The 24,688-nt window shown below is 39.7% G+C and overlaps 1 protein-coding gene and 1 long non-coding RNA gene across 2 annotated transcripts in view; both read right to left on the bottom strand.

Moving 5' to 3' along the window:
- The window catches only part of MTA1 (metastasis associated 1), a 66,171-nt gene extending 57,900 nt beyond the window's left edge, over positions 1–8,271 (bottom strand). Inside the window, exon 1 of the mRNA XM_082483515.1 lies at positions 8,237–8,271. The gene's annotated coding sequence lies outside the window, so the exon portion shown is untranslated. The remainder of the gene's footprint in view (positions 1–8,236) is intronic.
- Positions 8,272–8,316: 45 nt separating this feature from the next.
- Positions 8,317–21,642, bottom strand: LOC309672098. Its single transcript, XR_014269212.1, has 3 exons — positions 21,575–21,642; positions 10,694–10,761; positions 8,317–8,330 (listed from the first exon to the last, which is right to left on the bottom strand). It is a non-coding gene; the product is annotated as an uncharacterized lncRNA (long non-coding RNA).
- Between the last annotated feature and the right edge of the window lie 3,046 nt (positions 21,643–24,688).

The following is a 24,688-nucleotide window of genomic DNA, read 5'->3' as shown; positions in this document are numbered from 1 at the left end:
TATTCTGCAGGCAGTCAGTCAGGATCCACCATCTCTGGCTTTGAGCTATCCAAGCTACATTCAACCAGTTCTTAAATGAATGCCAAAGTAAATATATGAAATCACATCCACACTGATACACAACTGATCCAAAACATCTCTAGGCACCCCTCTCATAAGAAATAAATTACTAGTATGTTTTGTGTTCATTGTCAAGTTTCCTGTCAATTATACAAGATAAAGCCGTAAAAGGCAAAATACTCCAAAAAGCGTTGCAAAGCTTCTCCATGATGAAGGACTGTGAAAGAAAACATCAGACTTTTTCCTTCCCTAAGAAATTAAGACAGTTACTGTATTTTCCATAACCACTAGTAAAGTTTCCTGGACTATAGTAGAATGAGCTATAAAGTCTCATACATGAATAGTAAAACTCTAATTTTACAGCAGCAGTACCCTCAAAGAGCAGACTTATGCCTGCAGCTTAATTCAACAGTTGTTGCAAGAAATATTTCTAGTCAGAAACAGATACGGGCAGTTATGATTTATATACCCTTAAGATTAGTTAACTATAATCCTCATAGTTACCTCCAAAATAAAGCAAACAGAAAGGAGAGATCTCCATTTTATAAAACACTAAAATTGCATTTCATTTTAAATAGGCCACCATTATGCCAAAGGGGGTGACAAAAAATTATGTACCCTTCAGGTTCCCCACAATTTATCACTGTTTTACTGTCCTGGAAAAAGACCTATGGTTTATGTGCCCCTCAGGTAAGCTGCTCCAGCAAGGAAGGAAAAAAAATAGCAGCATAATTAAACCAGACTGCAACATACAATAGCTCTTATACCACATGAGCTGTTAAGCATACAGCAGCATGCACTTAAATTTTAATATTTTCCTAGGAACTAGAACACCAAATTTACATTTGTGCCACAGTTTCACGGTTCTGCAATTTATTTACTGAAGTGGATTCTGTTTTAGTTGAAAATTAATATTGTGGCTGCTGACCTACACTATAAATATACCAGCAGCAATCCACAAACAAGTCAGCGAGTTCCAAACTAGGCTGGCTAAAAACCCAAGGATGCACAAATGAAAAGGCATTCATGCCTGCACTTACAACATTTTTTGGAGAATGAGTAGTGCACTGTGTAATGCAGGAAAAATACTATAAGGAGCAACCTAAAATACTTAATATCTTCAGTGTATTTAATAGCCTAGAGCTTTTAAAAATTAATTAAAAAAAATTATCAACCACTATGCGCCAATCAAATCTACAAACAAAATGAAACCACCTAGCACAACCAAGCTAATCTCAGGAACCACATCCCTTCAGCTAGGCTCATCTTCCAACTAGTAGTTTATTTATGTGCCTAGCTTTTGTAACAAAATAAGGAAGGTGGGAAGCACATCTTTTCTTCTTATGGCAGCTCTGCTATGCACAGCCTTTCAAAATAAAAAGGCTTTTTTTTGTTTTTTTTTTAAAGACAGACATTTCTACAGGTAACAAACAACTCCCCCGACCACCAGCCGTAAAATTGTCACAGTTCCTGAAGACAGAGGGAGGAATATTCCAAGAAATAACAAACAAATCTACACAAGCATCTTGCCTCGTTTTCCACAGCCATGATTTAGTACTAAAGAGAATAAACCTGGCAAATGCTTTCAGAACCAAGGGAAGGAGAAGAGAACACTGGGCTGGATCCAGCACAGGAACCTCTCTGTCTCCCTGAAGTCATGCAAAAGTGGCTTTGACAAAAACAGTAACTAATACCGCCTGCCCACCTCTGCGCAGACAGCAGAGGCTTAAGTCAGACTGTAAATCACAACAGGGGTTGGCCCAGCCTCAGGTTCCAGGACAAGCCTGTCTGACGCATCTGCGCTTCACCCTCCAATAGCTCAAGCACCCAAAGCACTAAGTGAAGCAGACTGCATCCTTGAAAACGGTGGCCCCTGAGAAATAAGGACCATAGTCCTAAAAAAAAAAAAAAAAAAAAAAACAAAACAAAAAAAAAACCCAAAAAAAACCACACCACAAAAAAAAAAAAACAACAAACCAAACCACAAACAAACACAACCAACACCAAACCCCATGTTTTTAGATATATACAAAAATAAATATCTTTTCAGAAAGACTTGCCTGCATTTATGACAGTACTGCAGAATAAGTGGTATGGGAATACAGTAGGTGCAGTATATTGGGACTTCAGTGCTCTTGTAAAGCCTTACTTCAAAATTAATATCTCTGCTTGATAGATGTGCTCGTACAGATTTAAAACTAAACATTTAGTCTTAATACAAACAGCAATATATCAGCTATGCAGAAGTAGCCAGTGGAATGCTGCAAGGAGTGTATTAGATTAAGTATTATTTGATATTTGATGACAGAATCATTAATAGCACATTAACAAAGCTTGAAGACAACTTATATTGGGAATAAGAGACAGACAGATTGGACACAAACAGCAAGACTCATGTGAAAGCTAACATATATGGGGAAAAGTAATTAGAAAGAGTAAACTTTGAGTTGGCAGGAGAAACCCATGAGGAAGTAATTGTAATTTAAAATGACTGGGTGTGTGAGACGCGAAATTAAACATCAATATTTGCTAGATACTAGAAAGAATAGCAATTTGCTATAGATCAGATAGGGCTCTCTACAACATCAGAGGTAGAAAGCACGAGCCCTTTCTCTGCATTCTGGGTGCCATACAAGTAGCTACATGGCAAAATTCAGAAACGCACCAAGCAACCAAGATACAGAAATTCGGTTAGAGAGCACACTAGGATATCCGTCCAGCTTGGCAGACAGTCTGTAATAACAGAAGAATTAGAAATCATAGAATGGTTTGTGTTGGAAGGAACCTTTAAAGGTCATCTAGTCCAACCCCCCCTGCAATAAGTAGGGACATCTTCAACTAGATCGGGTTGCTCAGAGCCCTGTCCAGCCTGACCTGGAACGTTTCCAGGGATGGGGCATCTACCACCTCTCTGGGCAACCTGTGCCAGTGTTTCACCCCCTTGTTGTAAAAAATTTCTTCCTTATATCTAGTCTGAATCTACTCTCTTTTAGTTTAAAGCCATTACCCCTTGTCCTATCGCTACAGGCCCTACTAAAAAGTCTGTCCCCTTCATTCTTTTAAGCCACATTTAAGCACTGAAAGGCTGCTACAAGGTCTGCCTGGAGCCTTTTCTTCTCCAGGCTGAAAAACCTAACTCTCTCAGCCTGTCCTCATAAGAGAGGTGTTCCAGGCCTCTGATCATTTTTGTGGCCCTCCTCTGGACCCTCTCCAACAGGTCCCTGTCCTTCCTGAACTGAGGACTCCATAGCTGGATGCAGTACTCCAGGTGGGGTCTCACCAGAGTGGAGTAGAGAGCAAAATCACCTTCCTCGACCTGCTGGCCATGCTTCTTTTGATGCAGCCCACGATGTGGTTGGCCTTCTGGGCTGCGAGCACACATTGCTGGCTCACGTCCAGCTTTTCATCCACCAGTACCCCCAATTCCTTCTTGGCAGGGCTGCCCTCAATCCCTTCATCCCCCAGCCAGTATTGTTACTAGGGGTTGCCCCGACCCTGGTGCAGGACCCTACACTTGGCTTTGTTGAACCTCATGAGGTTCCCAGGGGCCCATTTCTCAAGCTTGTCCAGGTCCCTCTGGATGGCATCCTGTCCCTCAGGTGTGTCAACTATTATTACTAATTAGTTAGCATGGTATCACTAACAAAGTGTAAAGGAAAAGGAAAAAAAATGGGGTCAAAATACTGGGAAATGCAGTAAAGTCAGTGCTGTTGACCTGTACATTTCCTTCAGTAGTGATGAAAGCTTAAACTCTTGGTACCTTAAGAGCTCAACTACGCATCTTGGAAGGACATGACAGAAGCATTGCATTTGAAGAAATGAACAATACAACACCACATTCCTTCTCCCAGGTTAGTTTCAAATAGTCTACATTAAGCCTCAGCCTTATTAATTTTCTCTCTACCAAAACCCAGCTATTGATTCATAGCTATAGCAAATATGGTGAAAGTTTTAAGAAATAGAAATCCTTATACCTGGACACTTCAGAAGGAGTCTGACACATTATCAAGACATCACCATTATGATCCCATCCAAAACTTCTTGTGATGATCTTTTGCAGCCATGGCCACAAAGCAGACAGACACTATTTTGGACACTTAGCATATCTTTCCTCATTACACCACCTCCAGAAGAGAAAAATCAGTTTCCTACTCTCAGTAACAACAGAGCAAAAGTGTCATTAGTGGATTAATGAATTTGACTCCTCTTAAATCTGCATGTGTGGTGTTGGGAGAAAATGGAGATGAAGAATGAAATAGAAGGAAGAAATAAATAAAAATAAAAAGAACTCATTGGTAAAGCTATTGTGAAATTGCATTTAGACTCGTGTTATCTAAAATAAAAACAAACAAACAAAACAACAAACAATCTTAATAGACTACCCACCCACTTAGGCACACAAGTCTTATGCAACTCATGGACTGAGTGAGTAATGACACCTCACCGCTGCAAGACATTTATTTTTAGAAGCTTTGGCACTTATAAAACCATGCTGCCGTGTGTGCCTGGCACCCAAACATCAGCTGCTGAAAACTCACCATAAACCTGCCAAACTGGCCAGCACTAACTAATCAGTTCTCCAACCACTACCAACTTGTCACTCATTGTTTTACAAATGAGGATAAACATTTTGAATGAAGCGAAACCTGTGGCCATAAGACAGATCACAAGTATCTGGAGATGGTTGGGGGTGGATCATTAGAAGGGAGGATAGGAGGCTGTATTCCTGCTGTTGGAAATATTTACTTAATTACACAAGACACTATATATAGAGAAAATACATAATCGCAGCATCCAACAGTAGCTTGACAAGTAAACTATCTTTCTCACTTCTTCTCTGTCAAGGTCTGTCTGCAATCTTGTTTGCATACAATATGCTATATTAATCCACTACAAAGTCTCTGGGCAAGAACATGAAATAGTCTCCTACTGAAGCAGGTTCATTTCAGAAACAGGTGGAGAAATTCCCAAGAATAATTTGTGAGGTGATTAAAGAGGCTTATGAATAAAAAGTGCTAACAATGTATGGAAGCTATTATAAGGCTGAAAGATTTATAGGACAGCCCAGACAGGCTTTATATCATATGATAAAAATAGTAAGATCACAGATCAAATCCAAAAATCAGGTTGCATACATCAGGTACTAATTTACAGTCACCAACTACAGAATAAGGTGCTTCCAACTCATTTCTCTTTTTATAAAGAGTTATGAGAAAAGACAGCATATCTCAGACTTGTCTGTTTAAGGTATCTGATGGATTATACAAGCTAAAACATGGGGTTTTATATATTTTTCTTAAACTTTGCAACATTCATTTCTCAATCACATTTTTTTCCTTCATTTATTGGAAGAGAAAAAAATATTACAAAATATACATATAATTTTTCCATTCATGTTCTGGCCATGTCTTCCCATTATTTGGCACTCCCACTGCATTGATCTCAACAGTAGGTCTAAAATAAAGGCATCTTATACAGAAAACTGTGTGAATCCAGAAATGTCTGCAGTCAGAAAGCTCCATTAATCAGCTGAACAAAGGCAGTTAAAAGATCAGCGATGCAGATACGTACATCTACTGCAAATGCATCAAAATGAGGCAACAGGAGACTTTATGGAAATGAACTCAAAGTCAGTGACAGTGTTGAGTATCTGTACTAGAATCCTAACATCCACAAAATTTAATTTCATTATATCATGCAAGATGTAGATTTTTTTTCAGAGCAAAGAACTAAAGGCTGTCCAAAAGCTTAATTTTACTCTCTTCTCCCTTCTTAAGAGGAACGGAAGCCACGCAACAGCACATCTATGTAAATAAATGGAAGTCGTTTAGTAGCAATTTTATTCTGCACCAGAAAGAAACATACTGGAAAAAATGTTAGTTACTAATGAAATTTACACTAAGAGACAGCCTTAGTTGTCTCTGGTGGCTCTATTAATAGGATTGTGCTATAGAAGAATTTTCCTGTCTTTCAAACACATATGCAAATGAACAATGAATTACTTGTTTGCATTAGAAAAAAAAAAATCTTAAATTTCTTATCACAAATCAGCCTTTGCAGGTTCGAAGAGCATTTATATGGGTTCAAATATTTTTCATTTTCAGCCTCAGACATGGTTTCTTTGAATTATTTGTACCTGCTTCCTTTGCTAAATCTAGTGAAATGAAACACAGATGAAGGAATCAATAGTCATGTTGTTGATGGTGAAGCTCCTATTAAGCTTCAGTATTTTTGGATAAAATGAGTACTGCTGCACCGAAGAGATATCGAAAAAGCTTTGCCTGCTGCCACAATTCTGCAACACAGCCAAATCTCATCTCAATGCCACATGACTTTTTTTCCAAGATATAGTTGCAATGGAGGGACTTATTTGGACTTGAATCTACAACAGAAAATATTCACATTTATCAATAAGGGGCTAGTTCTGCTGCATCTTTTCCCCGACGGCACTAAGAACACAATAAGACATTATATTCATTGTTAAAACTGAGTATTTGATTTAATCAATCCCTATGCAGTACAGCTATGTAGAACTGTATTACATATACATCACAGTCTATTCATATTTACACCAAGAAGCACATTAAAAGACAGTGATGCTTGGCAGCTAAATCATAATTTCAACATGTCCAGATCTGATTGCTTCTTTTTCATTTATGTACGCCCCTACAGGAAAGCCTTGAATTGCAAGGATTGATATGGCTGTCCATGCTTTTTGCTAAATTTTAAGCAATCCTAACAGCAACATCTCACATACTTAAGTGTTTACAAGTAAAAACAGTTTAGTAACTCCACCTCCTTACTCTTCTTCTCCCTTCCAACATGTCTGTTTTGCCAACTGTCTGTTTTGTTAGTACTGTATCCATCACCTTGCAATGACGGGAGGAGAGGGATGCTGAACTGGCAGAAGAAGGTGTATTGAACCTAAATCTAATCCTCAATGGCAACTAGAATGGAGCCAAACAGGCTGGAAGCACCCCAGATGAAGTGCCCAATGACATGGAATATGTTGCACTATTTCATATGTTGTACATGGATACTCCGCTTGAGAGCTAGATCGTCCACCACACTCACCCCCTTCTGAGTTTAGAATGCTCAGACCTACAGCAGCTTCTCAGCTATTTCGCCTACATTTTTTTTTTTATTGAAACTATCTGAACTTTTTTGTCGTACCTTGCCTCACAGGTTTAGAAAGGCAAACAGCATAATCTATACTGACACTAAATTATGTTTTTGCATGCACTTTTTAGAATTTTAAAACTGTTTCTATAATTGAAAGATAATTGTAGCACTAATTTTTTGTTTAGAAATAAGTTTCCATCTCTACTCAGCCAGGTATCTCACATGCCTCTGACCTCCTAGGCAGAAGCGTACATGCCAATTTAAGTTTACACAACACTCTGTAAAATAATAAAAATCAAGAAATTATCTATGGAATGCATACATGCAAAGGAGAACAAAGGAAGGTAGCACGAACAACTCCCTGAATTTTATGATAGTTAAACTTCATGTTTATTTTTTAAATCAGAAAGTACAATACTAAAAAACAAAAATTAGTTTTCAAGTTTCCTCTCAGCCGACATTATTTTTCTCCCAACAAAAGGATCTTTAGTATTTAAAATAGTGATAGAATGTCCTCAAATTCAGTGCTTTTAAGACATATTTACTGAGCATGTTCAGACAAAAGTCATAGAAATATTACTAATATTGAAATTTAAACTGTCAGCCAAGTTTCAAGCCAGCCATGTTTCAAGTCGCTTTCCTACGATCAGACTATTTGATTTACTCATAAAGAAAGTTCGAGGGTTTTTTTTTTAATCTGTTAACCAAACCAAATAATTCATTAGAAGCAGTATGAGACAAAGAGAATACTTCCTCTCATCCCAAAAATTAAGAAATTCACTTCTATGAAGTAGTAAGATGCCTTTACTCAGACCTAACTGAAAACTTCTGTCCTGTCCATACCATGATAACCAAACCATACACCAAATGAGGTTTTAAAAGGTTTAAGGGGTGACCAAGAGAAAAAGAGAGAGAAAAGTCAGACAACAAAAGTAACACAATTTCCTGAAGATGAGTTTAGGAAAAGGACATTTAAAAAAAATAATATTGATACTTGTAACTGCAATATCAAAGTTCTATCCAAGTTTAGCAATTTGAACACAAACAAGCTTACTTGCATGTTTGTCTGCCAATACGATAAGTGTACTTGATATGTCTCTTCTTCTGTAGAAACATACCACCTTTGCTTCCACATTTCCATTAGCAGTCTGAAACAGGAAAAAATAAAACTGAGTACAAATCTAGAACTGAACTGTATGCATCCAACTAGAAAAAATCATAAATAATTTGGCATTTTGCACAAGCACTACAGAGCATCACCTTTTAGCACCCTCCAGTTGCACACGTTAGATAACACACAAACCGGTGTGATCCATTCCAGAGTAGGGAAAGAGTTTGGCCCTTTCCTCCTGTTTCTGCAGGATCACCATTTTTAGCAGTTACAGATGTTTCAAGGGGTGAGGAAATAAACACCTTACCTGCAGTTACAACATATTAACAAGCCACTTTGCTACTTTTCAAGAGATGCCTACATTTAGTAGAATTCAAAAGCATCTTTAAAATCCTAATAATAACTGCGAAATAAAACAAACAACGGAATTCAGGATTAGGCTGCTCTCCAAACTCTGTAGGACAGTAGGAAAGCAAGAAAGAACCCAGCCATTATTACTTTCACAAAAGAAATCAAAGTTTTCTTTCTCTGAGAGCATTGGTGAGCTGAAAATTGACCAACACAAAAAAATCATTCCAAAAGGAGAACCAAGGAAGCTGCACCAGGCATTAAACTCTACACCAGTGACAACATACAAAAAAGTCTGATTTTTTGAAAGGTTTGGGATTTTTTTTTCCTTAAAATTCTTAAAATGAGATAGGTGATCAATCACTTGTAGGATGGCACCTGCAAAATTGTGAAACTGGCTTTATACAAACTCTAGAGGAAATACACCTACTGGTTTGTAACAGCCCCAGCCAATCTAATGTCACTAAAATAAATAAATAAGTAATGAAAATGTAACTTAAGAGATGTATCCTACTACCGAAGAGCCCTTGAAAACCAGAATGATGGCACACAGTTTAAGAAACTAGAAGACTAAGATACAAATTCCACCCCACTCCCCGCAAAAAAAGGTAGTGGACCAGCAATCTGTCCACAAGGAAACAAAATAGATACTGATATACATGCTTGTTGCTAAGATGTGAATGAAGGAAAAGTTTAATCTTTTATAATACCAGTTTTCCTTACACAAAGAAAAAAAAAAATATCAGACAATAAGCACATGCACAAATGTTCCCCCTTGCAACCTGCCAGTTTTTGGTACAGAGCCTGCAGAATTTCTATCCTTCTGTTAAATAATTCGGAACTTTTAAATTTTGAGGAACTAAAATACAAAGGCAGGAGACATCTTCTTAAAACACAGCTACAATGTAGAATTATTTATTTCATTTAACTGTCCAGGCTTCATTTACACTTAGTGAAAAAAGGCAGCACAAGATATATGATTCATTTCAACCTGAAAGGAGCAGGTCAGAGAAATTGGGGGGGGGGGGGAGGAATGAAGAGGGAAAAGAAGAGTGGGGGGAAAAAAACCCTCACTTTCCTGGAAAGTGATCAACAAATCTGCACCTTGTAACTGATGCAATACAGCTATTGATATTTCATGGCTATGGATCCACTGCCCACTGGGAACATTTTAAGAACTCTCTCTTGTTTTGTTAATGGAAGAGAGAGAAAGTGTTTCTGCAAAAGACCTCCACTAAAAAGAAAGGGTTACAAGGATGTCCTAGCCTTCAGATTCTTGATTTGTCATTACATTGACAAATTTTCTCTTCCAAGTAACTGCTTTAGAAAGACATGTTTTTCCATCACTGGTGGCTAAAGAAAAAGACCTACTATTAGTCAGTTAATTTAAATTCAAATCCAAACCAGCGATGTTACATTCCTTCTGTATGGGCTGCAATTGGACACGCTGGTATTAAACCTGAGAATGTGGCATGTTTAGGACACAGCTAATGGCTTCAGAACGGTCTTCCCTCCTCAGCTAGGTAAAATTTCAGCATCGAGGACTTCAGCTGGCTTCCCACATACAAGCTGTCATGCCTCCCTTTCAGATCCAATGAAAGGGAAATTTGGCAGATGAAACAATACACTGGCCCAAAGGACAACCAGCAAAGACAAAGTCTGAGGAAGCAGATAATAGCTCCAAACCTTCCTGTTGAACAAGAGTCTCCCCCAAGAAAGATCAAATTACAAAGCTCTCCATCCTCTAGGCAAACTGTTACATTATCTTCATATTGCATGATTCTGGCACAGAATTTAAGAACTGCAGAAACCTCCTGCCCTACAGGTGGGCACAATCACCTTCAGAATGACCTACCATTGACACTCTCTGTCCTTTCATACCAAAGGAGAACAATCTAGCAGGACTGAAAGCATTCCAGAAAATTACCAGAATAAAGTATTTTTAAGCTTTTAATCACCAGAGAACTGCTAAAGAATTGTTTTGATTTTAATCAAATCAAACAGATCATAAATGAAATTAACTTTAAAGACTTGATGGAAAAATGTGTTTACCTTATTGAGCTCTTCTATTCTTCGTATCAAATACGGGTTACTTGAAGAATTTTCGAAGTAGACATAATCTGACAAAAAGAAAAAAGACTCTTTAAAATATGAACTGCTAAAAATCGAATCAAAATCTCACATGTATACCTGCTAGGGACACCATACTAAATTCATTTCTTGGCACAAGCAGTAGTTCAAATGTTCCTACTAAATCCAGGATTTTAAGCAAGGAAATACAAAATCCATACCAGTATAAGGAACGTATGAGTGCAATCTGAAGGCAATAAACTCATTGTGGGGGGAAAGAAGGAGCTCTACTGCCAGCCTGGAAAGCAAAGCATGTCATCTTTCTTCTCTCTCTGATCAGAATATTTCCACTTTGATCACACTGACGACTGTTACTTGTTACCTCTTCTTATCAAAATCCAGCCACTTCTCACTGCCAATATGAGATCTTTCCTCTTCCCCTCCAGCTCAGCTTACAGTAGTGCCCATTTACTTAGAATACCAATAGTTTTATTCTGTCTTTCTCTCTTATCTTTTTCTCCACTTCCTGGTCTTTTACGACTGTATTATCCTAGAATACCCTCAACAAAACTCCACATAGTTAAGCCAAACAGGTCATTAATACCCCTATTTTCAAGCAGGATAAACATCTTAAATTACAGGAAGAAAATGAGTTCTTTACCCAAGGCAGTGACTTAAAAAAAAAATAATAAAAAAATCAGAGAAGCATCAAGGAGTGCCATATAAAGTATTTAGTATTACTGAGCTCCAAGCTTAAAAAGTCCTTGTTAGAGGTAAGGAAACAGAAGCTCAAGGGTCCAGAATGGACTCGGACTTTATTGCCCAATACTCCAGAAGCCAAAGTGAGCCTTAAGTGAGGCACAAAGAGCCCTGAATTCACCTCCCCGGCCGAAATCACCCACCCTGGGGTGCTGACAATGCATGCAGATCTAACGATTCCTTCCAAGTCTATCTACTAAATTTAAGACCATTTCCCTCCCAATTTCCCAGCTCATTGGTGTTTGGAGACAAACGGCCATAGCCCCGGGGCACGACTCGGGTAACCTTCTGCAATGAGTACATTAGCATGATGGTCCCAGGATGAATGGGTGTTTAGCGGTGCTAGCCTTTTGTAAATAGAGGCAACTACCGAAGCTGTTAACCTCAATTTCCCTGAAACGCTCTTTAAAAGGGCAGTCGGGATCAGAGATGCTGTTACCTCCTCCCCAGCCCAGAGGAAGGAAGGGATCCCCCAAGGGCCTCCTGAAAAGCCGCAGCATGTTACTGATTCTCTTCTTACCTCCAGGGTGGCCAGGGAGACACCAGAGCATTCATTCACCCATCACGTCCTACAGCAACCCTTCCAATTCCCCGGTAACACTACTCAAGCTCCAAACACCGATTTTTTTTCGGACTACTGCTTACAGCTCAGGTTATCTGGAGGCCTCCCTGGAGTTAACAGGCCAAGCTACTTGCTGCGTGAGATGCAAAAGCACAGCAGTGACTGCTGGGCAAACGACCCAGCGGGAACTGCATCTTGCCAACAACTCCAGTGCTCCTTATGTCCCTTCAAACAGGGCTGGGCTGCCTTGGGAAAGCAGTCACAAGTCAAGAATACCAGGGGTTACAATGCCAAGAGTGACAGTTTAAAAAAAAAAAAAAAAAATAAATGTTTTTTTCCAAGGTCTTGTCTTTCCAAAAAACGTGTCACGTGAGTTGCAAAGACACCTTGACAATGACGTCTCCACATGGTATTGGTTGAAGTGATGAGTGACGAGGTTGCAATGCCAATACTTAAACAGTGCGCATCTTGGGTTACCTAATGTTACACAGTGTAACCTGGGCTAATAAAGCATAGAAATACTACACCAAATTTTTTATATTTTTGTGTGTTCTGTGCTCCAGACCTCTCAGACTGATCATCATCTATCTTCACACACACTAACACACATCTGAGCAACTCCAAAACTTTCTTCCTGACTGCAAGAGTCGGTTCCTCTTAAAAGTCACTTCCCTGCAGGCTTGAGACTGGAGAATGATCTAGTCTAAGGAACTCGGATTGGACATCTGGTTTGTAGAAAAAGAAAGCTCCCAGAAATGGTTAAAACACCCAAGTAGCCAGATCCTAAATTTCCACTCCCAAGCATCCGCTCTGTGTGGCACATCAAAATGGGAAACAACAGGCTCAACATTACTATGACCAACTCTACCAGAAGTCACAAAACCGAACAGATATTTGGCAGCTTCAGCAATAACAACTGCTGACTGAAATAACAATGACAGGCATTAAGTAATTTACAGACCAGCAGAGTAAAGAAATATTTTCTCCCACAGCAAAACCACCCATGCCCTACAAGGGCACTGCAATGGAGAACGTGGAAGCTTCGAGGTGTCTCCAAACTTACTGCCCACCTCTTACTTCAAGGCTCCACCACCTGAAGAAAGGACAAATTCTTTCCCCCTGTCCCTCACATTACTCCCAAGACAACCAGCTACCCCTCACTTCAGGTATTTTAGCTGAGGCCAATGCAAAAATCTTACATTTGTGAACACCGTGACAGAAAATCAAAAAGGAAAACTAAAAGAAATGTCAATCTCTGTCTTGAAAATATAACCTTGTCTTTAATTCCACAGGTTTCAGGTGACTGTTACAAATGTTCATAGTTCACATCATTTTTCTACCAGCTTTTTTGTGTGCACATATATGTATATATTCTCACAGACATATTTTCTACCTCAAGTGAACATTAACTCAATTTTTCATTTAACTACAGTTTATTGATTGTAAAATCTGGCATGGATTTAAAGAATGTTTATCACAGATGACTGGTTTACCAAAGAATAGCTCACCGTAGTATCCAACAGTTTTGAATAAGAAAACCCCCAAAACATTGTTTTGCTCAGCAGCAGGAACATCCCCAAACCCACACTCCGTGATCAGCAACTGCAAATGAACCTCAAACAAAACAGCCAACTGCACGCTGCTGGCAGAAAGGCAGAACCGAAGCTGTCCCACGGGATTCTTCAAGAGCTGACACATGACACAGTATAAAGGTGCACACTTAGACCAGTGCTTGATGACTTCATCATGTCACAAATGCACAGCCCAGTACATCCCATCCATGTTTTAGACTAATCCCACAACTATGTAAATCATTTCACCAGTAGCTATGCAACTAATCAAGACCTATTTCTCATAACTCAAATTACCTGGAAAAGGGTTTCTTTGTCTCTGCAAGTAATGCAGAGCACACTGCAAATTACATGAACAAGAGGGTGAGCAGATCAGAAAGGGGTAATTTCCATTTTTTTTCATAGTTTTTTAATACTTTAACTAAAATTAAAATGCTATCCTGCACAGCGAAATGCTTGAGTTACTCACTGTTCCACAAGTACAACAAGGAAATCTTAAGTTCAACAAACCACTCTACAAACTGACACTTTAGCAGGTAAGAGCCCTCCACAAGCAACAAAACCCATGAAGGCTGGTTTCCTGCACACCAGGTTCAAAGGAGGTACAGCACCATGCTCCATTGACCCCTACACTCCAAAACACCTTGTTTTCCCTTGAGCAGCACTTCCCCTTCATCTGCAGCTTCCTCCCATGCCGTGGAAGTGCATCCTCCTCATACTGCCTATCCAACTAATACTATTCCCAGTTTGCTTTCAGGACAGTAGCTACAAATGCAGATGTGCACACACATCAGATAACAGAAACCTTCTACAGGCTCCCAACACTCCAGTTGTCAATGGGGAGACATCCTGTATGTGCACAACTGCCAGAGTCTCTGTGCTCTGGGATGAAAGGGAGGATGGGGAAAGAGACAAAATTAACAAACCTCTAAACAACAGGAAGATACACATCTCAGCTCCTACCACAGAACAGGAAGGAAGGAGTACACTAAAACAAAAAAAAAATAAGGTCTAGGGACAGAAAAGTAGAGCCTGATAGCAAGCAAAAAGAATCAGACTCTTCAAACATAACACTGTCTATCCTTGCTAATTTATTGGTTTTCCTACTTACAGAACTGAAAAAAAGGACTAGCCTATCCACTCTGCACCCCACAAGTACTGCACGTCTCCTTACCCACAGCACTCGCCATAACACATGAAGCTCATCCCTTACCACAGACCCGCCTCAACAAAGGTTGGAGACTCAATCCCATGCCTTCATAACAGCTTGCAGCTTAAATTCACAAGACTGGAATTAATCAGCCGTGCATCCACATCACGATCATAATTAACCGCATCACTCATGCACATTATGGAATTCCCTGTGATCAGGCTAAAGCAATGGCTGAGGAGTGTGGCAATACCACAAGCCACTAAGGACCATCATGTGTATCACCACCTTCTGACGCAAACTCAGGATTTTTTTCTTCCTCTTGCCTGTACTGTTATAGAGCAGAAGTACCCACATATGTGAATCTACCCAAAGAGCCTTTCCATCCCGTAACATTTTTTTTCTGAAGCTCAGAATATACACAACTTACTAGAAAGCAACGCTGTATTACACAGGTACTGAACTGTTATAACACACAGACAAGCATACTCACAACAGTATAGAGCTAAAACTACTAGAATGACAGCCTACAGATGACAGAATATGGAAGTTTTCCACAAAGGCAGTAAAATAATTGTTTTCTATTAGCCATAAACATAACAGACTTTCTTTTCACTCTCATATAATTTTAAGACGCTATTGCAAAATAGCTTCCCCCTCTGCTGTCTTCATGTCAGCTGTTGATTAAGTCTACATAGGTCCATGGAAAAGAAAATCAGGAGGGGGTACTGCAAAAGAAAGAACACACATTGTCTAAAGGTCATATATTTATAAGATCAGACATGTCTGAGTTACCTAATAACCTTATGGGCTTTTAGGTGATCAAGTTGCAAAAATGCCCAGAAGTATTTTTATCCTTCCCAACATAAATTTGCCTTTCAAGCTACAAGCACTTTCTGAGGACCAACCTCGCCGAATGCTCCCTACCTTACCTCCCAATAGTCTTACACGCTGTGTACCACACTAACCTACAGACGTACTTAGGACATGAGGGAGGCTGAAGTCTTCCTCTTCCCACACTCACTACCGCAGTTGGCTACAATGTGCATTTCCAGACATGTGATAAAGAAGTAACTTCACAGTTGCAAATATTTCCTCTGCCCAATCCACAAAGCTACTGCCCTGAATTAAAGATGAGCGTCAAGAGAGTGCATAAACTTATGATGACCTGCTTACTTTATGACTTATCTTACGGGAAATATATGCTTCCTCATATTCTGGGTTTCCAATCACTTTTGGGGCAGTTTCTTTCAGTAAGCTCCAGTTTTCAAATTATTCAGCAGCTTGGTACTGAAACCGTCAATCACTTTACATCTTGGATAATATAACCCCTCCTGGTCTATGTTCTCATGAAAGAGGAGGCTGGAAAGCCTAACACTGCTTTCAGCCTACAAGTCAAGCAATCTCACCTGGAAGAGCCCAGGTTCCCTTGCCTTCTGGCTGCTCAAAAAACAGCATCAATGACAGCAGCTGTCACCTGATGAAATGTTTGGTTACAGAATGTACAGAGTTTCAACAGAGAAAGCCTTACCAGCACAATATCTTCATTGCCAGAAAAGCAAAACTTTCTGTTTCTATAAGAATTATGAGGTCCAATACACCTAGCAGTATACATGAACCATGTATTTACAATTAATGTCTTTCACAGATCAACAAAGGTATTAAAGATATGCTGTCAGCATAAGTTCAATTCAGATTTACTGGACAGCAGTATTTGTGGCTACTGCATGCACAGGATACATGCTGCCTCGTCCTCAGCTTGCTGCACTATGGACAACACCACTACTACCATTCAACTCCTTAAAAAAAGGAGTGGAAATGGAGCAACAACCCAAGCACACAAGCATCTGAAATACCTATAGTCATTTAGTGAGGGGCATGGCAAAAGCAAGCACCACCTGCTGCAGAAATCTCCACTCCATACAGTTAACAGCAAGTCATCACTAAGTTTAGTAAGGATATGTTGAGGTATCCCAGTTAAATCAAGCTAACTTTGCTCTTCTGAGCACAGTGAAGAAGTCAAAAGGCTTATGAGGATAGACATCAAAACAAATAACCCTCGACTGAAATCTTTAACCAAGATACACATTTCAAAAGGGACTATGCTTGTAAGAAGAATCCACTGCTCACACAACATGCTCCCAAGATTAGCTGCCTGTTCTCAATAAAAAGGCTTAGCCACAAGAAAACGGAAAAATTACCTAAGCGACAAGTTCTCACTGCTAAAGCAGAAAGCCCAGTTTTCACCAACGGATCAAGATTAACACACACTACACCACTTCCTTAAGCCCAAAGCCTGCAGGAAACTTCCCAGATATAAATTAGCAATGAAAGCTCAACTCAGTGTGTGCACGTCCATCCAGAATAGTGACTACTCTGTCTCTAAAACAGTCCCAAGTTGGGTTAAAACAGACAAGACTTCCTTCAGCAAGGAAGGCTGCTATGCTCAAGAGCTACCAGACACAGAACACAGCAGGCTCTGGCAATCAATCAAATGTTTTAGGTCACCATCCCATCTACAGATGTCACAAACTCTGTTCAACAAGGGTGGGATGGCTCCACGCACAAGCAAAGCATCCACAGTCAAATTCTCCTGATGCACTTGCAGCTTCTTAGACTGGAGCCAGAAAACTCTCTTAAAGGAACTGTTTCAGCCCTACCCTTCCCTTTACGATTTCCTCCTTCAGCCTAGCAGTTAATAGCCCTCACTTGGGAATTTCTACAATTTCTACAGCATGACTCCCCTGCTTGCTCCCATAGCTTTCCAGGTTCAGCAGGTGTTGAGAGGTAGCCTATGCAGGCAGTTATATGAGCATAGTCCCTCCAAAATAGCAGTTATATCTAGTTAGTTACATACTGAAATTATATGTATAGAAAAACTTAATTTACAATGCTGTTTTGTAATTATGTAAAATATTTTTTCTCCTACGAGACCACCCTTACAATGGAAAGTTGCTTTTACCCTCCTCCTGCAGGGTGTGCAGACAGCATAACAAGCGTGCCTGTACAATCCTGAGCCTATAGGAGTGTAATGGGAAGACATCATCCTAGATACTGAAAAGCAAATACATCATCATAACACTCATGTGCCAAGCACTTTAGTGGTAAGCAAGCATAGAGATTCTCCAGATTCTATCAGCTTGTAGAATATACTGTAAAACCCCTAAAAAATGAATTTAAAGATGTACATATACAAGGATATGCAGTATGTTCAGCTCAACTTCCCCTTTCCACCCCTTCTCCAAGAAAAACATGACTTGAAAGAACCCTAGAGCTGTAAAGTGAAGAGTCCGGATACATGCAAGGAAAGGACAACTCAGCTAAATTTAATAAACTAAAGCCTCTATAACGACAATCAAATTCCAAGCATGCATCTACACACATACACAAGCAGAAGCACTGCTCAAGATTGCTTTGTACTAAAGGAAGTTCAGCTTCACATATTGAAAACGCATGGCAGAAGTCCATGTTTTCAGTTTCATACCAGCTTCTACTCTTATTTTCAATAAAACATAGAACAAGACACCTTTCTGTCCCCCAGCAGTGAGAAGGGGAAAAAAAAGTGGCAGACCAAAATGCTGAATAATTTGAAAACTGGGGTTTACCGAAAGAAACTGGCCCAAAATTGAATTGGAAATCCAGAGTATGAGGAGGCATATATTTCCCGTAAGGTAACTGAAAAATACACAAGTGAGAAACCCGTGTACTTTTTGCCAAGTCCCCATGAAACACGCACCTGTACGAAAACGGGTATAAGCTGATAATCAGTGCAAATATCAATACTTTAACATACTTTAATATCATACTTTAACCCAGAGTCAGCATACTTGTAAGGAAAAGATAGTTGATTTTCTTGAGTTTGTTAATTGATCCCTTTTTCTAATGACTACACTCTTATTTCTAAAGGTGGGTTGGGTTGCCCTAGAGAACATGATCAAAACCATGAACATCAAGAAGCAGGAATAGGCTTTTATTACCTCACCTTAAAAATTCCCAAACTATAAAACACTCAAGAAACAAGGATTATCTACACAGTCATGTGGTAAACAAAATGTTCACATTACATTTTCTTTCAAATGTGCAGAACTTGTGACTAGAAGGGAACAGCCAAAATAACTTTGCTTTTTTGAGATGAAAACCACAAATCAGTTTTCCTGACTTGCCTCAAAACTCCAGGTTCAATACTCCTCAAACCATAACCCTAAAGTAGAAGTGATTCATAGCGAGATCCGTGTAACAGGACTATGGATTATACACAGACCTATAAAAAAGCTGATACAAGGTTTTATCAGTGCAAGCTCTTCTCACATACTAAAAGATATTGAAAAAAAAAAACCCTAACAAATATACCCAAAACCAAACCTATGAAGGACCTGTAATGGTTACAAACAGAAACTCAAATATCCACCACACAGTGCTCTAGCCAAGCTAAGAAATATTCTCTACCATTTAGGAGAAAAAAAAAAAAAACCAACATGTAAGTTAATGACATGCAATTTGCTTGGAAAAACTGATGGTTGCCTGATCCTATTTAAACTCTGTAACATTAAGGGATTTGGAACTTCCCAAAGGTCTTCTGTTCTTTGTTTTCTATCATGTCAAAGGGGAGAAGAAAAATTCTTGTCCAGCTACCTCATATCATTTTTTTGCCTGATTCTTAGTGAAACAAGGTTTATGCAACTCCATTATCCATGCATTAGTTCTTCCCTATTAACTCCTGAACCCTTTTTCTGATTTCAAACATTTCACAGAGGGACAGAAGTCTCAAAGATAATTAAGTTCTGATCACTGTTCCCTATCTTGAAAACAGAGAGACTAAAACTACAAGAGAAAGCGAGAAAGACAAGACAGACAATCAGAAATATGAAATGGTTCCCACTTCAGAAACAATTAATAAACTAGGTTTTAAAGCAAGTCACTGGAGATTCCACAGCGTTTGGGGGAATTGTCAAAAGTGCTTGCTTTCTTACACACCTCCCAACACCTCTATTGTCAGTGCTGTTCCAGGCAGGTCCTGCGCTCAATTAAGTTCTGATCTGATTCATTATGACCAAGTGAGCTCCCAAAAGTTTACCCTCTCTGCCAGGGAAGAAGGCAGGTATTCCGACTAGCAGCAATCTAGAGACTCAAGATATCAGCTCTGGACAAGGTACAATGTTCATACATATGGCACCTTTCCCAGTAAAAGTGCAAAATTACAAAGGAGTGAGAGCAGAAGAAAGGGAAGAACCACCTCACAGAAGAAACAACACAAATTTTAGATGAAGTCAACGTCCTTATTTCTGTTCCTCACAGCACTGTTGGTTGTTTTCAGTTGCAGAAGATCTGTGGAAAAGACCAAAGGACAGCAATCTGCTCGTACTTGTGAAAAAGAGGTTATAGGTTTCAGCTGTACTTCATGGGTCACTCTTCTTAGATAAGAACTATGCCACGCTGAAGTAACCGCTACTAGGGATGACAGCTTAAAGGTTAGGTAAGGAGACTGTGTACAAACAAGACTTGAAAAGAGAGTTTGTGTGAATCCTGGAAATAAAATTAAGCTTCCAAAGCACTACCCTGAGGATAAAGAAGCAATTCTGCTGCTAGAAATCAATTCTAATTTCTACAAGGAAACCCATTTCAATTAATGCACTCCCAATATCCCAGCTATAACTGAGGCACATCTGCATGTGGCACTGACCCTTTAGGTTCACTAAGTCAACTCCCTCCAGCCTCCTGCAGGACAAGAATACATTAAATATTTCTGGAGAACCACTTCTTGATTCTCTGCTTTACATGATATATGTAAGCATGATTCGAAGTCCTCTGGACACAATGCCTGTTCTGCATTACCTCTTCTGCCACTTCAGTTCCCAAGCACGTAGCTACACAATGTTTTCTGCAGCAGCAAAGTTGTGAGCCTACATAATTTCAGCTGCGCCAGTACAACTCTTTGCAGGGCAATACTATGAACCAGCTCATGGAAACAGTCCAGGCTTAATAAATAAATAAAAAAATAAAATAAATAAAAAAATAAAATAAATAAAAAAATAAAATAAATAAAAAAATAAAATAAATAAAAAAATAAAATAAATAAAAAAATAAAGACCTTTCCCCAAAGGTGAGTTGTAACAGAAGACCAGGATGGTATAATTTACAGAAGAGCCAGAAAAACACTTAAGCAGATGGAGAAACTAGTGAGAACTCCTTAAATCATGGGGGAGTATTTTGGAGGGGGTGGAGGGCATGGGAGAGGAGTATCCTCAAACTGCACCCTAACAATGTTCTTCTCTAGCAGCCAAGAGAACAGCCTGTTCCATTGCAACTCTCATTGCAAAGGACAGATAAGAAAAACATTATTTTCCAAAAGATATTTAGGCAGCACAGAAGATGACAAGAAATTAGCTTTATGTTCCCTGCAAGCATCTCAATAGTTGCAAAACAAGAATCTCTGAAGTACTCAGAACCATGTTTGGTATCACCCTCAAGAAACAAACAAAACAACAAGAAAATAAAGCTGTGGTTTTTTGTTTGGGTTTGTTTTAAGAGCAATGTTTGACTTCAGTTAGTCAACCTGAATTAGCTGCTTAGGCCATGGTATGACAGTATATTAAGTCCAGGAGTAGGGGGTTCAGTGCCAGATCAAAACCGTCATGTCTTCACAATGTAAAACACAGATCCAGTATAAACTCCTGCCACAGTTTCACAGATGTTTCTTCAAACGAGTGCCAGTGAAGCTGATTCATCCCCCACCCTCTCATACCACCCCCTCAAGTTGTGACAGCTTCTCCGTGGATGGGAGGAGACAGGCACGCATGCAGTAAACCTGGTTAGGAACTCACCTGAGTCAAAAAACTGCCTCCCAACCAAAGTGCTTCCTTAATCTGCTTTGCTGCACAGCCACGCCAAACTGTGTAAGACCAGCTAAGGAAGAAACATGAGGACAGTAACAAGTGTCTGCGAGCAGGCGTTTCTTAAATCAACACCACTACCAAAAGAAACATCCACAGAAATTGTCTCACTTGGCTGGTTATAATTTGCTGAGATGTTGACAACTTAACTCTGTAAGGACAAGCTCTGTGCTAAATCAGGAATCATCTGCTCACACCACACTAACTTTATGCTTGGTCAAGTATCGTCTGTCCTCCTACCTCTTGCATAAAAGCACGAAGTCCCCAAATTAACCAGAGCACATCATGTGGAATTTAACAGAAACATTACTATGGGCCACATCTGACAGATCACGATTGGTGATCTGGCAATGCACAGAATGCGAGCTGTGAAATCCCAGGCGCCACAAAGACTAAACAGCTTGCAAGCAACACACATGTAAAAGACTGGAGAAGCCTAAAATTTTTCTGTCACTTACAAACTCACTTTAAAGCTGCCAACTAACTTCTTGTCTTTACTGCATTGATCAATGTCAAGTAAAAATTATCTCAGGAACACTCCTTCCTAAAGACGATCCAACCAAAGAACTGGAAAAGGAGACTGTGCACATGGGTCCTTCTGGTCTGGGCTACACAGCCTGAAAGCTTCACAGGTACTTCACAGGTCCTTCCCCTAAAAGTGATTCATCTGCCTCCTCACTTACTTCAACAAGCAGAAACTGAGGTTTAGTTAGGAGTGATATACCAAAAACAAACAGATGTTTCATTCTGCAGGAGACCAAGAAGAAAACCTTATTCTTCAAGACTTAAGCCTTCCCTTACAGCTTAAGTGGATAACAAATTGAGGAAATCTTCATGTTTCTCACAAGACACATTACTCGGATCCCATAGGCAATGGAGATGTACCTAAAGGACAAGTCCCCACACTGGCAGTAAACCAATCACCAAAGATAAGATCAGAAGCTTTGCTCAAGGAGTCTCCCCTGTTCAGTCAGGCCTAGGTCTCATCCAACCATCAGAACTTAAGTAAATACAAAAATTCTTCATGGAGGTCAAGCTGAAATTTCAAGGGTTTTTTTTGTGAAGCAAACAAGTAAATCAGAAGTACACAGGCTATTGTGTTTATGGGCTGAATTCTTCGCTGAGGTAAGAATGGTTTCCATGCATCACGAGGCATCAAATAGTGGTTTTTAATCCATTAGGAATCTTTAAAAAAAGACTGGTGTGCAAGAAGTGAAGCAGCAGCACGGGGTAGAAGACAAGGCATTTCCTGATGCTTCCAAAAAAGAACACTAGCTTCCTTAAATTCATCTTAGGCTTTACTGTATATTTAAAGAATATTTGTGAAATATATGAAAATAAAAAGGTTGTCAGAGATATTTAAAGCTTAAATTTTGTTATGTTTGAATATCCAGCAGCAACTCTAAGGACCTCACAATGTATTAACCTCCAAAAACAGCTGCATCCCATATCCTACTGGACATGAGAATCTTGCCATCTGCAATGGAGAATAAATGAAATTATTCTTTTAGGAACCAGGCTTCAACCCCCTTTGAACTGTGGCTTAACAAAGTTGCTTTTAAAAGGCGGCTGTGCCTTTTTTAATGTGAAAAATTCCTCGATGTGTTTCCCTGCTGAAATGCTTTCTTACGCATTAAATAATTACAGCAGAAACTCATTAGTTCTTGTTAACAACAGACAGTCCAACAGACCAAATTTGGTTTTACAAGTAAAGAGGAGATGAGGAATCATACCAGACTTTAAAAAAAACACTTTGAAGCAGGGCCTCTTTGTATATTAGATCCATGGCAGTGAGCTCTGAGATACTAAAGATCTAGAACTGTAATATCTTAACAAAAGCACCTTTCCCAACAGCTCCAGTTATCTAAACCTAACGGGCAATTCAGGCAAAACAGCTGAAGGGCTGGGTCAGTTATCTCTTTGGCAGTTTAAAAAATAATGATCTTGGAAAGCAATAAGATACAATGTAAAAACTCATTACTTGGCAGCAGAAGTAACACTGACTTAACAGATTACTTTTTAGCAGAAGATCTGCAGAACTACAAGGCGGTGACCTCCAACAGTTGATAGCCATGCTTTAAAGCGACCCCAAACTGCTCAGTAGTAGTTTACAAATTGCAGTAAAAACAGTAACAGCAACCACTGTATTCTCTTCTTGTCCTACTATGGAGAGATTAACTTTAAATAAAGAGTACTTAAGATGTTTAAACATCAAAAGTTGCTTGAAAAACAACAACTAGATGCAAGTGAAAGGAAAATCTCTCACATTCATCCAAAGTCTCACTAGTTAAACAAAAGATGCTTAAAGAGTTTAAAAGTCCCTTTTCCACAATTTCTTATCAAGTGTCTTTTATTCACCATGACTGAAAGGCAAACACACAGACCCACAGGCTCCAAGGGCCACCAAGGAGTAAAACAGTGAGTGGGCACTGAGATGTGGCTCGGCTGGCCACAAAACCACTGCCGGCCCCGACCACAGGCAGGTGGTGTCCCCCACCAGCCCTCACAGCAGGCCACCCTGGCACAGCCTCCCACGCACCAGCCCGGGAACTGTTTAAACCCACTAAACCCAGCAGAAAACTGTCTCTGTGGCTGTGTTGACTTTCTAATGGGCCAGCGACACCAATCTGGCCAAAGAGGCAGCCACGAAAAATGAGAAGATGCAGCAGGTGAGCATCACCCTGTTGGGGACAAGGAGGGGGGAAGCCAGATGTCCCCCCTTTGGCAGAAGCAAGCTTAGTGCTTTCACTCAGTTTTATAGAATCATAGAATGGTTCAAGTTGGAAGGGGCCTTGAAGATCATCGAGTTCCAACACCCCTGCCATAGGCAGGGACACCTCCCACTAGACCAGGTTGCTCAAAGCCCCATCTACCCTGGCCTTAAACACCTCCAGGGATGGAGCTGCCACAACTTCTCTGACAGCCTGTTCCAGTGCGTCACCACCCTCAGAGTAAAAAATTTCTTCCTCATATCTAATCTAAATCTACCTTCTTCCAGTTTAAAGTCATTCCCCTTCATCCTATCGCTACATGCCCTTGTAAAAA

The sequence above is a fragment of the Vanellus vanellus genome (genome assembly GCF_965231255.1).
Source record: "Vanellus vanellus genome assembly, chromosome: 5".
In the NCBI taxonomy this organism is placed as follows: Eukaryota; Metazoa; Chordata; class Aves; order Charadriiformes; family Charadriidae; genus Vanellus; species Vanellus vanellus.
Note: the sequence above shows the minus strand (reverse complement) of the source record. Positions and strands in the feature narration are given on the sequence as shown.